Below are 16,100 nucleotides of genomic sequence, written 5' to 3' on the forward strand. Positions count from 1 at the left end.
GTTATAAAAATTATAGTTATAGCTTTCGAAGTTTATAGCACACTGACTATAGCAAACCAATAATAGATACTGTTTTTTTTGGCGCGTTGCGTTGGTTATATTTATAGGCGTGTAGAGAGTTTCTCGAAAATTCAGATTATGTAACAATGCTAACACGTTACACTAGAGTTTACGTACACACATATTGTTGATTCTTATACTCGAGAATCTTCTACAACTTTAAAGAATAGGCGGGAGTTTCGCAATACATATTTAACAGTATAAGTTATGTACATTTCTCTATATACATTTAATTCAAGCAAACATCGATAGTAAAATAAATATATAATAATAAATCCGTCACACGGAGTGATACTCGAGAGTATCTAATCTAATGCTTTGAATACGCAATGGTTTCTCATTTGATAAACAGAACAATTTTTGTTTCGGGAGATTTTATCATTTTATTACGTTCAATATGGTTTCTTAGTAGTAGGTACTTTTGTTTAATTAAAACTGAAAGAGTTATATGGTTCTTTAAAATTTTCTACTGATATCACGTGGGTTCTTCTTATGAGAAGAACAAATTTTATGAAGTCATTTTGCTGTATGTTCTTTGATTCTTCAATAATACATATGGTAACAGAATAATTTTGAAGATTAATTCAAAGAACACTAGTGCAGATCATAATTCTAATGATTTCATTTCGTTAACTGAACATAGGTCATCGTCTTCTTTCTATATTCACTTTCCTGGTGTAACTGTAGTCTACAATTTCTGATATGTATTAATTATTTACGACAAGGCTTTCTCGCCAAATTCATCATATGTTTTCAGTGAAATTACTAATTACCATCACAAATTATTGTTATTTTTTTGTGAATAGGGTTTATTGTTTTCTTAATTACCTCAGGATAAGTAAATAAACTAAAATACTTTTGTAATAGTTATTTATCAGGAATAAGTTTGTCAAAAATGTATATGGTTAAAAATGTGTGTCTTTATAAAAATAAACAGAAAACTAGGAAGTGATTTTTAGGAATGTGACAGCTTATCACCCCTAGGTGGTGTTTAAGAGAATATTTCATAATGGAAACCTTATAGAGATAAACTGTTATGAGTACTATTGAGTATAATGAGTATTATCTTGAACATCAGTAGTTTAGATTAATTACAATCATAATTCAGTATATACAGACTAGCTATCATTTTAATGAAATAAACTTACTTATATGTATCTTTATGAGAGGTGTTGTGTAAGTTGTATATGGCTATACTTTAAACTGATTATAAGAAATTATTGAAACCAAAGAATAGCCGGTGTCGATGGCTCATCAACCAGCATATGTAACATCCGATCTATGGTAAAGACGAACTTGGATAAGAACGAAGCACAAGGTGTATGAAGAGATATATCAGAATTAAAAACTGGGTTTCGATACCAGTATTGGGAACAGCACAGATAGACACTTGCGTAACTTTGCTCTTAACCACAATAAACAAACATGGAATTACAGTCCTTACCACTGTATATATATATATATATATATAATGTGCTGATATACATATATCCCTAAATATAAACTTTTTTGAAAGGTTGATTCAATCAACAGATAGCTATATGAACATTAAGGCTTAAACGTATCTGTAATACGAAACCTTAGCTATCAGACTCGTGTTCAGTTTATCTAAAATATTTTATAAGTTTAACAATACATTACAATGAGAATAATCCAGTACATTAACTCATATCAGCAGTGAATAATGTAAGAAATACAATAAATCATACTTAACCCCACAAATTACTATTTCAAAGTTCTTCAGCTCTTTGCCTTTAAGAATTTTATGTGTGTTTTAGTCTAGGTTTGTATATATCAGTCCTGTTCAAAGTTATCACACTTTACGGCCTGTGTAGGAATATTTTAATACAAGATTGTTTGATATTATCCATACACATCAACAACAATTAAACACTGAACCGCAAAAATCACTGGGTTTGTATATTTTTTGGGTTGACCAAAGCTTATTACACGTTTAATAAGTTAAACACAATGTAGGAAAAAATTATGTGAGATTATTTCAGCGTTATCCAAATATCGTGCAGTAATATTTATCATTATAATAGAATTAAACAACGAAAAGAAGTAGGTGACAGTTTTTGTCAGGATGCTGAATTCTTGTACTTAGCAAAAATATTTCAAACATGTTCAATTAAGAGTGAATGAACCATCATAAATTAAGAAGGCATTTTGAATATTTTTTTAAAGCTATTTCAACCAGTAACAATACTGGACGTTATTTATGAATATATTTGATATAAAAAGCAGTGAAAAAATGGAAAACAGTACATAAGACTGGCTTTAATTATGCGGAAAAAAATCATAGCTGGCAGTTTCTGAATACACGATATTCGTGTTTATATGTTATAACTCATAGTTTTAAGATTTAATTATAAAACGTTACCCAGTTTCCTCTGCTGTATTTTTAGAAGAAATGCTTAAAAGCTGAAGCCTGGAAGAAATTATAGCCAACCTGCTTATATCTTTCTTTACTTGTACATAGTATGAATGCAGGTAACGTACTACTCTATCCACGACGGCCATTTACGAACCCATAATTCTCGGAGAGTCTTCTTCCCTTTACAACAGACCTGAAATATAGATCCAATAGGGCTTTAAACTTTCAATAGAGTAATGTGAGCTCAAGTATATTATTTTTGTTGGAGCTCAACTTTAAGTAAAAGTATGAGAAGTATTAAGTACGGAACATTAAGAACACTCGGCAATGTTATCTGGAAATTAATTTGGAAGTTTTATCTATAGTTGTAAAACAATAAAAATTGCTTGATGTGTATTTTCGAATAACGAAAGCTCTTTGTTAAAAGCAATTAATGCTTGTTGGTATATGCCTATTAGAGATTTTTCCATGTTATATATTCAGCAAACAGGTTTACAGTTTAATGTTTACAGACTTTTAATGGATTGAGACTATTATGAAATGCGATAGTAAGAAGTTGCTTCATTCGTTTATTTAAGAGTGCTGTAGTGGTATCAATAAATTTGCCAACTGTTGAGACAGTTTTTGTTTTAGGATGAAATATGATTTCTTACGAAGAAGCTCCATCAATATCTGAATTATCGCATTTTCCTGATTTTATTAGACAATATAAAATGTATTAGCGTGTACATTTTTCTTTTGGATTTCTTTTTTAAGGGAAACTGAGGAATTTTTTTCTTTTACGGATTAAAACAATCGCTTAGCTATATCAACATTTTTGTAATTTAAATATTGACGTAGTAAAATACACTATATACCTGGAATTATAACTCAATGGCGAATTTTGTTTAAAAATAAGCAAAGTATGCATTTCTGTGGATGGTAAAGTTTCTATTTTTCTTGTATAGATAATTTTATTAAATAAAATTCATTGAGAGAGTCTCAACGAATTTTGATTGAGTGGTTTACTGCTTTAACAGAAATATACGAAAATTATAGATTCATGAATAATTCATGTCTTTCATATGTAAGAGAACGAAACGTTTATTGCTGTATTCGAAATTGATTAATATTGCCTGTGAATTTTGACTATCTTTTTACCATCCGCCTTTCTTACCATAAAGATGTTCCATTACTTGTATACATGCGTTTGTGTGCGTTAACACCCACTACCCAGAGTTGGTGGCTTGATTACCAGAATGTTTAGTAGGGTACATGGGTAAATTTGTTTTAGGATTTTTGCCCGAAAAGAGAGATAATAAAGACCCATATTTGGCTTACATCACACAAAATTGGCTGGCTCACTTATCGTATTTTTTGTATGGTAACTAGAAACTGTCCGATGGTGTACAAAGATTATCTTGTTTCAGGATCTTTGTCCATAAAGCACCCTGAAATAGGGCGCATTTCCACTATTTTATAGGTTCAGTACACAATGGGGTATTTGAGCGCTGCTCATCACGGGTATCGAAACCCAACATTAAGCGTCATAAGCTTGCAGACTTACGACTGAGTCACTGGGGAAAGAGTACGTTTTTTTATAGGCTTTTGGATTTGAATTTAACGACACAAGTACTTAATCAGTTAAATGAGTCATTCATTACCTTCCACAAAGCAAGGTTTGAAATTAGCATCTAAAGAGGTCATTAGGGATTTAATAGTACAAAAAATGCAGGAAGAAGAACATTATCTAACATTATACTTTATAGAGTTTTGGCTTACTTAACAGGTACCCTCAGCTAGTTGTTACGTATTACAATTTCGAATGGTCTGAGTTAAATGATACTTTAAATTTAGTAGTTAAATTGTACTTTGGATTTAGCAGTTAAGTAAGAGCCGATATATAGTCAGTTTATGATATTTGCCAACAAGACTGATACACAAATATGTTTTAATATACAAACAACAATAGAATTTACAATAACAGTTATTACAAATAGTTATTACACACAATGATTTATATATAAAAGTTTTACAAGCAATATAAAGTTTTCTTTCTAGTCAAGGACTTCCTTGATATCTTATCGAGGGTTCACGATGAGCGAGTTAATTACGAGTTGATATAGGCACAATTCACTTAATAGAAAGCTAGCTAGCCCTGCAGTTCTCGCTGATTTCACGCCGATATTTTTTCTACCGGTGACGTTAGATAATGTTTTCGTAAAACTACTAACGTCCGATGTGAATCCGCTGAAGTTAAATGGTTTGTAACTTTCAAAATTTATAAATATTCCTGGTCAAATATCTTAAGTTTCCCGATTAATAAGCGTTAAAACAATCACAGTTATAGCTTCCGCAGTATATGGCACACCAACTATAGCAAACCAATAATAGATACTCATTTTTTTTTGGCGCGTCGCGTTGGTTATATTTATAGGGGTGTAGAAAGTTTCTAGAAAATTTAGATTACGTAACAATACAAAGCTACATTAAACGTTTACGAACATACATATAGTGTTGATTCTTACATTCGAGACTCTTCTACAACTTTAAAGAACAGGCGAGAGTTTCACAATACATATTTAACTGTATAAGTTATGTACACTTCTAAATATAAATTTAATTCAAGTAAACATCGATATTAAAGTAAATATATAATAATAAATCAGTCACATAGTGTATATATATATTGGATTTAGCAGGACTTGGCCAAAGGAACGAATAATTAATTGATACTAGAGTATTCTAAAGTCGATCAAGTTTAAAGACTTAAGGTATGAAAGCGAACGAGGAACGTATCAAATAAAAGTCTCAATTTACGATATCACAAGGAATGTTGTGTTAATTTAAGATATCTTCATTTGCAAAAAACAAGTAGGAATTCTCATAAACCTTCTGATGTCGTAGTTATTGCCTCTATTATATCAGTTGATATTTAGCTTTTTTTTCCAAAGTTTGACTTTTTATAGGAGTGGAACAGAAGAATTGTTCTGTTTCAGAGCTTTTACTTTGTAATTGAACTATGTATCCTTTAACTATTCACCTAGAATATTCAGGATCAAATCCCGACCACTACCGACACTGAAATCGTTCTTCTCATCTTTGAAGACAGCAGCAAGTTATCAACCGAAATGTAGGATAAAACTGGTTAGTAATTAGTATTTTGCTATAACCAAACTACTACACGTCAATAATTAGAATTAGGTGATCACCCAAGCTTCTAACAACGTCAATGATATAAGTTAGGGTTCATACTATCGAACGTTACTTTTTCTTTACGCTTTGTTGCTGTTTGTTGTTAAATGTCTTATAGAAATGACATCTGTATTTTAGCATTTTTTTTTTTCTGTAGAGTATCGATACATTACTTCATAGTTCATATCGTAAAAATCTTAAACTTCTGTGTTATAATAAAATATACAATGTGTCTGTAAACAAACACAATTGTAATTGTTTCGCATATCCTTTTTACTGCAATATATGTCCATAATCAAAATTTTAACAGTTGGCTTTATTTATTCCTACTGCGTTCAATTATTATGATCAAACATCAATCTTACTCCTATCTTCAAAAATATTTATCGTTTATCTTGTAAACAAAAATTGTTTAACTTTGATCAACCTCAGTATTTTATGTTCCAATTATCATAACCAAGGACTTTAATTACACTGTAAAAATTTATTTTAACAGCAACGGATCTCGTAGTTTGTAAAATATGAGTCTGATACTTGATATGATAGAACACAAATTCAAGTGCAAAACAGTAGTAAATGTGGGCTAGCAAAACAGAACATGAATGTTTTAGTTGACGCACATTATTTGATTAGAGTTTTATGTAATCTACACAAAATAAAAAAATGTGACTTCACAATACAATGTATTTAAATAAATATACTTTTTAATTCAAACCTGTACGTCATTACTGTTGTTAGAATACAAAAAAATCCACGTGTTCGTATCGCTGCAATAATCAATTGTGTTATATAGATGTTGAATACATTACAATTAAGTAGTTTTGGAGACTTCTCATATCGTCATGTCCAGGCATGGTATATCTCACGACAGTGCTTTCTGACAATAGCTCTGCAGCTTTTTATGCATTGCAAAGGGCCCACTCATACGACTATCATGCACAAAGCACATCACTCTTACATAATTCCTTTTCAAACACTATCTAGTATATAAGTTCATGGCTTCCCAGCGCCCGTTTCCAAAGTCCATAGGCGCTCTGTCAAGTGTCTACACCGATGTGTCTTTGTATGGTATATCACGAATTATCATTTTATTCTCCAGCTGCTTCAGGTATGTAACGGTTGAACGGATATGTCATGGAAGCAGCTTGTGTTCACGTGACTTTTGTCCCTCTTTCAAACAGAGAACATTCTTGATTAAGTTGCGTTCTGTTGCATGAGACATTCAGATAGCTTTTGCCACTGCCCCTTGTGGTTTCAGGGTCTCACATTACAAGATGCTGCACTTTGCTTATTATGTTGCAGGTCTCTTTCTGTAGGGTACTAGTACCTCCCAGTACCCCATTCAGTACTGGGTTGGAAACATAAAATCTCGAACTGGACATATTATTATGATCTGAGTGTATAAATATTTGGTATCAGAAAAATATGTTATATTATTTTAGAAAAAGTGATCAATTTTCGGTGGTATCACACTACCTACGTAACACAAACAATGTCAATATGTTGATCTCATACATACCGTTACACTACGACTCTATATCATCTGTGATTATCTTATTATAAGCAAGTACTTTCAGTTAACCTAAAGAAATCGTTAACTATTTCTTTATTGTAAAGAACGATCCGAATTTTTTATTTTGTAATCAATGTAAGACTGTTACAGAAATGCATTGTTTAAATTCATTTGAATTATTCAAGCGTGAGAAGTAAACTAACTAATACAATATATTCAACTTGCGTTGAAAAGAATTTCGTATGCAGAACCCAAGTGCTTGAGGTTCGTCTTTAATTAAATTACTCACCTCCTGTCTTATTCCACGAAAAAGGGCCGAAGGCCGCTTAGAGAAGTCACCTGTTTTAACGATTCGTACCACTATACAGTAATGTGTTGTCTGTCAGTCAGTCAGTAGACACTAAAATGACCTTACATAAGGGACCCTTAACTTGCAATTTGTACTATCGTGACGTCAGTAAAACATGCGCATGCCATGAATTATGCACATTTTTAGGCTATAAGACAGCATGACATGTGAACTTCAAAAGCAAGAAATAAAAATATTTGTTTTTCATAATTTTGGTTTTATATACTCTTGAAACAGATCCTACGGAAGTACATCTAGTTTTACGCTGTTGTTTCTATTCCACGATTATGTAAGTAGCGTATTCTAATAAAAATTCGGGAACTTAGTTCCATAATAGTTTATTCAGTGATAAACTTACTAATGTTATTGAACAGTAACAAACGGAATATTTATGATACCTTATAAAATAAACGTTCGAGATATTAGTCATTGACATGAGTGTGTTTTGTAGACAAACCTAAGACTTTCCTAACTGCGTTGCGTATGTATACATATATAAAGGAGACATAAAAGTATCCCATAACATGCACGCAGTTGAGTTTCGGTCTAACTTTCATTAACCCATTCTGTATCATCACTGTAGCGAATGGAAGCCTGTACGAGGAAATTCCTGTTAGTGATACATAATTTTCATGTTATTACATGAAAAAATTATCATCGATTATTTACATATTTTGCAATAAGATTAAAAATCATGTTTGTTTCAAAAAAACAAACAAAAAACAATCCATGAAAATAACGTTTTAATTGAAACATACAGGCTCATCATTGAATGGAAATAGATTTACCACTGAACCACAACACGAAACATTTATCTTGGAAGTGGAAAATAAAACACAAAGAGGTGAAATAGAGAAATATTTAAATCTGCATGGAAATTATGAAAGATCAACATCTGAGAAGTCCAATAGAGAGAAGCCCTGAACATCATCATAGCGATTTATATCTTTATTACCTTCACTTCATGGTTAATTAAGCGTTAGGTGAAATGACAAAGACATAGAAAAGCTTAAAAGGGATTGCAAGAATTCCATCAACCTTAATGAGTATAGACATAGGAAAGACTGAAACTAAGAACATGTTAATTTCAAGAAAGTTTAGTACAATTTTAATTGCAATTTGGATATGATAGAAATTCATTTGCTTATTCACTCGGACAAAATAGTCAAGTATAGAATAATTATTGCAGCAAAGTTTCTAGCGTTTTTGGAATAACAATCAGAAGTCTTACAAGGAAATATATTTCTCCAAATAGCTTTAGGGTTCGTGTTAATTGTTTCTTAATGTTCCTTCCAAAACAGAAAATACTAACAATATTTTGCAATTATAGGTTCAGTGACGTATAGTGACGTATAACAGCAAATTAGGTTAAAAGCAAGAAACCGTAAAAAATATTCACATAAACATTGAAACACGTCCACGTAAGTAAGTTCAAAGCAAATGTTTTTGATAAAAATGCAATCTAGTGTTCATATTATAAACAGTGATACAATGAGGCATCAAACTCATTTATATATCTGAGTGCTGATGTTGGAACTGGAGCTAGTTGATTACTTTGTACATTATTCTTCATTTTAATCATTTTCAAACAAATTTTTCTTTCAAACTAAAAGTGATTAGAATTGAGCCACTGTAACAATATTGGAGGATAAAGTGGCATTTAAAAGGTTCGCGTTTTTCTTCAACACCACTGAAAGAAACCCACTACACAATATGTACTTCATAAAAGTTTTCTCAGCATTTAACTTCATTTAATCAATTATAACATGAAACGTGTATTATGATAAACATATTCCTACACTTTCACCACTTTCATTGCAACGGATCTAATACTCACATTACATTGTAGCAACAGCATCAATATACTTGTATTATCAGAAAATTACTCTTTTTTTTTCATACTGTATTCGTTGTAGAAAAAGCAATATTGAAACCTATGCCATCATAAAAACGTTCAGCATCATACTAACTATATGGTATCAACCGTACCACTTACAATTAAATGCCATGAAAATGTATCAGACTCTCACCATCTTCATCACACAAACGTCAAAAGTAAAACATATATTGTGATTCAAATATTTCAGCTTGCTATACATTCAATACGTTGTTATTATGAAAACGTTTCAAGGTACCCAGTGATTTCATTTTAGCAACTACAACAATAGACCTTGTACTTTCAAAGAAAGTTATCAGCCTTCTAATAACTTCGTTGTATCAACTGCAACATTTAACGCTTGTAGTATAATGTTAATGAGCCAGGCTACAAAAACTTCATCGTAGCAACCATAAAACCTAAACCATGTACTATTTATGAAAGTATCCCTGCTTCTTACAGTTCTCCTTCCAACCGCAACACTTAGCAAATTTACAACCACGAACATTTTCACAGACTCCAAAGAACACCCAAAGCACGTTATTTTACAAAAGAGATGTTCACAACTTGTCATTAAGTAATTTTAGTATTCAAGATATCAAACTCTATGTTTTTATGTAAGCGCTCTAAGTTTTTAACCGTTTTCAATGTAGTAACTGCAAAATCAAAATGTATGCTGACATAAAAAAATTTCCAGTTTCATTTTAGCAACCGATCCACTTCTTTAAAATATCTAGATCTCTTCATTTAACCTTCAACAGCACAGAAGAGCAAATATGACTTACTGAATTAGTTATGTTTAATTTACAAGTAAAATATTTCTACCAAATGTAGAAGTTTTTTGAAAACAATATTCACTCTTATTTCAGACCCAACGTACATTGTACTTAGATAAACAGAGCATTATATCTCCAAGTGGTTGCTATCAACATTTAATAAATGTGGTATAAAAAGCATAGTGATCCGTATAGACTTAAGATGCATTTAACTCACGTTTGAGATACGTCGTTTAATGAAATAAAAAGTCAGTATAAAGTTCCAGTTATTCAACTAAGGCTGAATAACCTCAAACATTTTAATAATAACAGATTAAATATGCAATACAGATGAACTGTATTAAACATGAGTTATTACTCACTGAGCAAAACACAGTTAACCAGCAGATATTAAATAAAATATGCGACTCGCATATAATATTTCAAAAATTTAATAATTGATGTACATCTAAATCAGTGACATGTCCATTTACATATCTTTATATTTTCAGAAGAAGAAAAAAAAAGCGTTTATAACTCCGTTATCAAAGTACAGTTTGTTGGTTTATCACTAAATAGCCAGGCGTTTATAAGTGAATTCTGAAAAGATAATTGAACCTCTTAAAAATCTAGACTGATACCTGTGAAATCAAATACTCGGCTATTTTTATCAATATGTTGAGGTCTATTGTGGTTTATCTTGAACTTTAAGATTATTTATCATATTATAAATTATTTACAATAGTCTTATTCGGGTATAACAAGGTGGTTTAACACCTGGAAACCTACAACGAATAGTTATGTTTAACTGGATTTAAATATTAGCACTTGTTGGGTGTTAAAGTTCTTGCTCCTGGTCTCTTGTTTTCACGAGAAGGGCTACTTAAGCAGGAATTACACACATTTTTGCTCACTATATAAGTACACGACGTATATGCTGATTACAACATGTATGTTCAGGTACATTACAGAAATGTATATGTTTATAACACAAAGGTGTTAAATGGGATTTATACTAATGCCGTCTAAATTATCCTATACGAAGGTATCTAAACGTTTTTATTATAATAAACCTGCGCTTAAAATATTTGTAAGGTAATTTCACTTATATTTGATTCATTAAGTGCTTAAATAGTTCTCTCTCTCTCCGAAAGGGGACCGAAGGCCGCCTGGAGAAATCACTTGTTTTAACCACACGCACCACTCAGTCAGTAGACATGAAAATGACGTCACATAAGGGATACTTAACGTTTCAATTTGTACTGTAGTGTAGTCATTAAAACGTGCTCATGCCATGAATCGCGAGAAGAATTATGTACTCTGTAGGCTACAACATAGCATTATATTCGAACTTCAAAAGCAAGAACTAAAAATATTTGTAGCTCTTAATTTTGTTTGTATTTACTCTTGAAACAGAACACTTTGGGGGTTCCTGCGGAAGTACATCTATTTTGTAGTTGCACGTAACACATTATAGTCAGCGGTGTCAATAAGCAAATAATGGCTTTGTTCTTTGCTTCCTCTAAAATAAGGCGTGAATGTTATTTTTTTTAAAGACTTTCTCCACCAATCTCGTTTAGATTGCAGTGACAGCCGTTTTTGTGTTACAGTAAGTGGGGCTTACCATTTTTTTCTGTGTTACTGGTGGCCAAACAATCATACATATAGCGTGCTGTTTTCATTTTTTACATTAATAGCTCTACTTTAAAGGGAGTTGTTAGCTGGTTTCATCTACAAAAGCTATAAAGAATAATCGTTCGTACCGTGAATTGAGCCGTAACGAAAATTCTAGCATAATAGCTACATGCAAATGTTCAGGATTTTCCAGACTCTCATAAACTGACCTGAGAGAATTGAAACTGTTGTAGAGAAGACGGATTTATCGTTATATTCTTCTCTCTAACCAATCTCTGTGTAACTACTTTTCAAACTTTCGCTTCCCTTATATTATAGAATAGCTGTCGTGAAGACTTTTGTTTCAAACAACGACGATAGAGATTTCTCTCCGGCACAGTAAAATTGGAATGTGAATATCACACATTTTCCCAGCCAATATTCTGAAGAAATATTGAACATCAGGGCTAGAGAATACTCCTTCAGGAAGATTTGTTGAATTGTCTTTCATTTCTTGCCAAAAAAGCGTCATCACATAACGGACAAAATTCCAAAAGCTGATATTTCCTAAGAATATATACGCTTATAAGATTTCTATAAAAAAAAAGTCAAGTATTCTAAATTTTTTATTCATTCTTCATTTATTTCACACTTAAAGATAATATTTGCACATAATAATTGTACGAAAATATTGCATATGGAAGAAAGTACACGTGCATGCGAAATTTTCATAATTATTGGAAAGGAATTTGTATATATATATTCGTAACACATTCTATGTATAATAATGGTTAGAGACGGCTTGAATGGGTAATGAAGAAAAAATCTAATATACGTTTAACACAACAGCAAATGTACAACGCTTCAACAAGGTTTTATCATCATCAGGTACAAAATCTTGTCGAAACGTTGTACATTTGCTGTTGTGTTAAACTTATATTAAAGTTTTTCTTCATTACCCATTCAAGCCGTCTCCAACCATTATTAGTCTCAAAGTGTGTTCCTCGTCATCGAATTTGACATTCTATGTATGTTATAACTAGCAGTCTTATATACTTCTTGGCGATAAAACACATTAACTATCTTTCCAAAAGGCTAATCATTATGGTCCCTTGTGCATATGTGTAAAATAGGTTATCTAAAATTTAGCTATCTTATTAATATGTTGTGTGTATAGAGTAACAGGAATTGTTAAGGATACTTACTATAAACACCATATATTAATCTCACCTGGTTGGTTTTAATAAATCTTTCAAAATCCCTATTGTTATTAATGTTTTAAGCTTTGCTATAATCAATATAATTGCGTTAATGCCAAAGTAATTTTTAATTTGCTAAGTTTTCTCTGGAACATGTTAAATATTTGTCAATTCTACAGGATTACAGCCAATTATGTAATGTAATAGATTCATCCACACACTTGCAACGTGTACATTTATCATACTGTTATGAAATAAATATCTCTTCTTTATGATATTTTTAGCAATTAACAAATAAAGCGTTTCCTTGAAATTCAGTATCTCATGCGACTTAGTAAAATTAAGCAAATTCGATAGTTTATAACCCTGTCTTGTGCAGTAGACTTAATTTATATTTATTTATAATATTTTATATTCTATATGTAATACCTTATTACCTGACTCTCATAACAGTTTTTAGGTAAGAGACGGTATAGCCAACATTTTACATTGATTAGACTATGAATCAGAGGATTGATGGTTCGCAACGCGCTGCAGCAAAACCGTGCTCCGCTCTTCTGTGCCACGAATGTACTATAAGAGTGACAGTAAAATCCAGTTATTCCTCTACTCTATCAGTTCATAATTGCGGTTATGCCAGTTATCCTTTGTGTAGTTTTTAGCGAAAATTCTGAAATGAACAAAATATCTATAATGCCATAGATTCATGATGGGGAAACCGAAGTTTGATAATGAAGATGAAGACGGTTGATTAAACATAAAATATTTTATTTGCAAGGTTTGAACGTTTCGAAATAACTTATTCCATCTTCAGCGAAATCTTAAAATTGTGTTACAAAGATGATTATTACTAAAATTATAATATAATGAAATAATCATTAGTTTATTTAGTTATTAATAAAAGCGGTAAATGGGCGGATGAAACAATGTTTATATATATTACACCAAAGCTGAGTTAAATGTGAAAATTTAGAACAATTTTAAATCTAAAGATCTTTGTGAGTCGTTAAAGGTCAGGCTGTCTTTAGCTATGAGTAGACTTCCTTTAATGTAGAGGTCAAGGTCTGAAGATCATATGGTGATGATAGAGAAATCGTTAAATTAAATATTGCGACAGCGAATGGATGAGTGGCTGGGTTTAAGTAGTGGATGGTTGGTTTTGTTAGATACTCCTAACTGTTCACAAACAGTGGCGTTTCGTTTTGCCAATGTACGTAACCTTACAGTCACTGCATATATATTTATACACGAGCCATGAACGTAGAAGTATAGGTACTTGATCTTTGTACTGAAATACATGTTTAATGCGGAGGCTCGGCCTGTATAACATTCTAAGCTAAATTTGACGATAGAAGTTTTTTATTAGGGTAGGGAGTTGTTTTTTAATTGGTAGGGATTGCGAACCAATAAAAGGAAGGGAGATAATGAGGGGGGAATTTGGGAACAGTGTGTACATTGGTTGGTGGTTGGATTTTGTTTTTAGGAAATTGCGTGCTCACATTCTGAAAACACAAGTCACAATATTTCATTTAACGACTTTATCATCACCACAGGATCTTCAAACCTTGACCTCTACATTAAAGAAAATCTACTCGTAGACCGCCCGACCTTAACGACTCACAAACCTATTTAGGTCTAAAATTGTTCTAAATTTTCACTCAGTTGTTGTGTAATATATATATATAATCATTGTTTCATCCGTCCATTTACCGCTTTTCTTAATAACTAAGTAAACTAATGTTTATGTTATATTATAATTTTTAGTAATAATCATCGTTGTAACACAATTTTCAGATTTCACTGAAGATGGAAAAAGTTATTCCGAAACGTTTCAACCTTGTAAATAAAATATTTTATGTTTCATCAACTGTCTTCATCTTCATTATTATAATCTATAAGGTCAACTTGGTAAAAGAATAAAAATTTCCATGTTTGAGTCACTTCAATCTTGATGAACATTATAGGCCATTAAAAAAAAATAACATTTCAATGGCGAACATAACCACGAGATGTTAGCAAGACAATTATTACTTTGGAAATTAATATATTATTATTAAATGAAATAGATTGACAAGTCTTCAGAATGTGAATTACAATCCAGTTGTAAATAAGATTTCATCATCATTCGGGCATTATCGTGAATTGATACGCCAGTTGATGGTTTTCTCTTAAAGTTTCACTGCTAAATACATTAGTGAAACTGAATAAGTTAACAATTAATATTTCACCATAATGACTTCAGAATTTAGTTTCCCAAAACCGAATTCAATATCACGTAATTAGAATACACTTACGAAGGATTCTATTTTTCAGAGAATTAGTCTTGTATTGTATGAATGCAGCAAGTGATCTGCTTATAAGCTTCTTTCGTAAACAACTAGTGTTAATGAAATAGTAAAACCATAATTAAAAAAATATATACTCTTTCTGCATTTCTCCTAGTTTCACAATTGTTTTATAAAATGTGTTTCAGTACTGACCTTTAATTAAATCCAACATAATAATTAAATGGGTATTGATTTTTATAGTACGCCATCCAACCTAAAAAAGAGTAAACTAAATGGATTAGAAAGCGACTTAAAATTAATTAAAAGAAAGTCATTATAGCCTGACTGAAAAATATGGTGCCATGTATCCTGCTGCTCTTTTGTATAATCTCTTCCATTGTTATATATTAGAACGTCTAGAAAGAACATTCGTAGTTAATTTCTAGTTACTTTATTAGGAAAATGATTTTTAAGTAACTTCTGATGAAGTTTTCCTGTAGTCGTTGGTTTTAACGTTAGTTCATGAATCATATAGAACTTATCATAAAACAGTCACTAGAGTATCATATCGATCTTTTGATCGCTTTGTCATGTCTATAATAACCTATAAACAAAAGTATTACTCTATTCCTTTAGCTGCAATTAATGTGTCTACCAGAAAGTAAATTTTACCATCATTTATTAATTGTATAACTTAAGGAACATCCTTGGTTGAAGTACAGTCCTCAATAATTAATATTTCTAGCCCATCTTCCAAAACAAGGAATTCCTATACTTTACGAATTTGAAAATAATACTGTAGCTGAAAACTAAAAACGCTATGCAACATGAAGAGCTACATAAAAGGATGAGTATAGGAAACGTCACTATGTACTTAGACTCCAATCACGTCTTAAAACATTTGTATATTGGCCTT

The sequence above is a fragment of the Limulus polyphemus genome, unplaced genomic scaffold (genome assembly GCF_000517525.1).
Source record: "Limulus polyphemus unplaced genomic scaffold, Limulus_polyphemus-2.1.2 Scaffold226, whole genome shotgun sequence".
Lineage (NCBI taxonomy): Eukaryota > Metazoa > Arthropoda > Merostomata > Xiphosura > Limulidae > Limulus > Limulus polyphemus.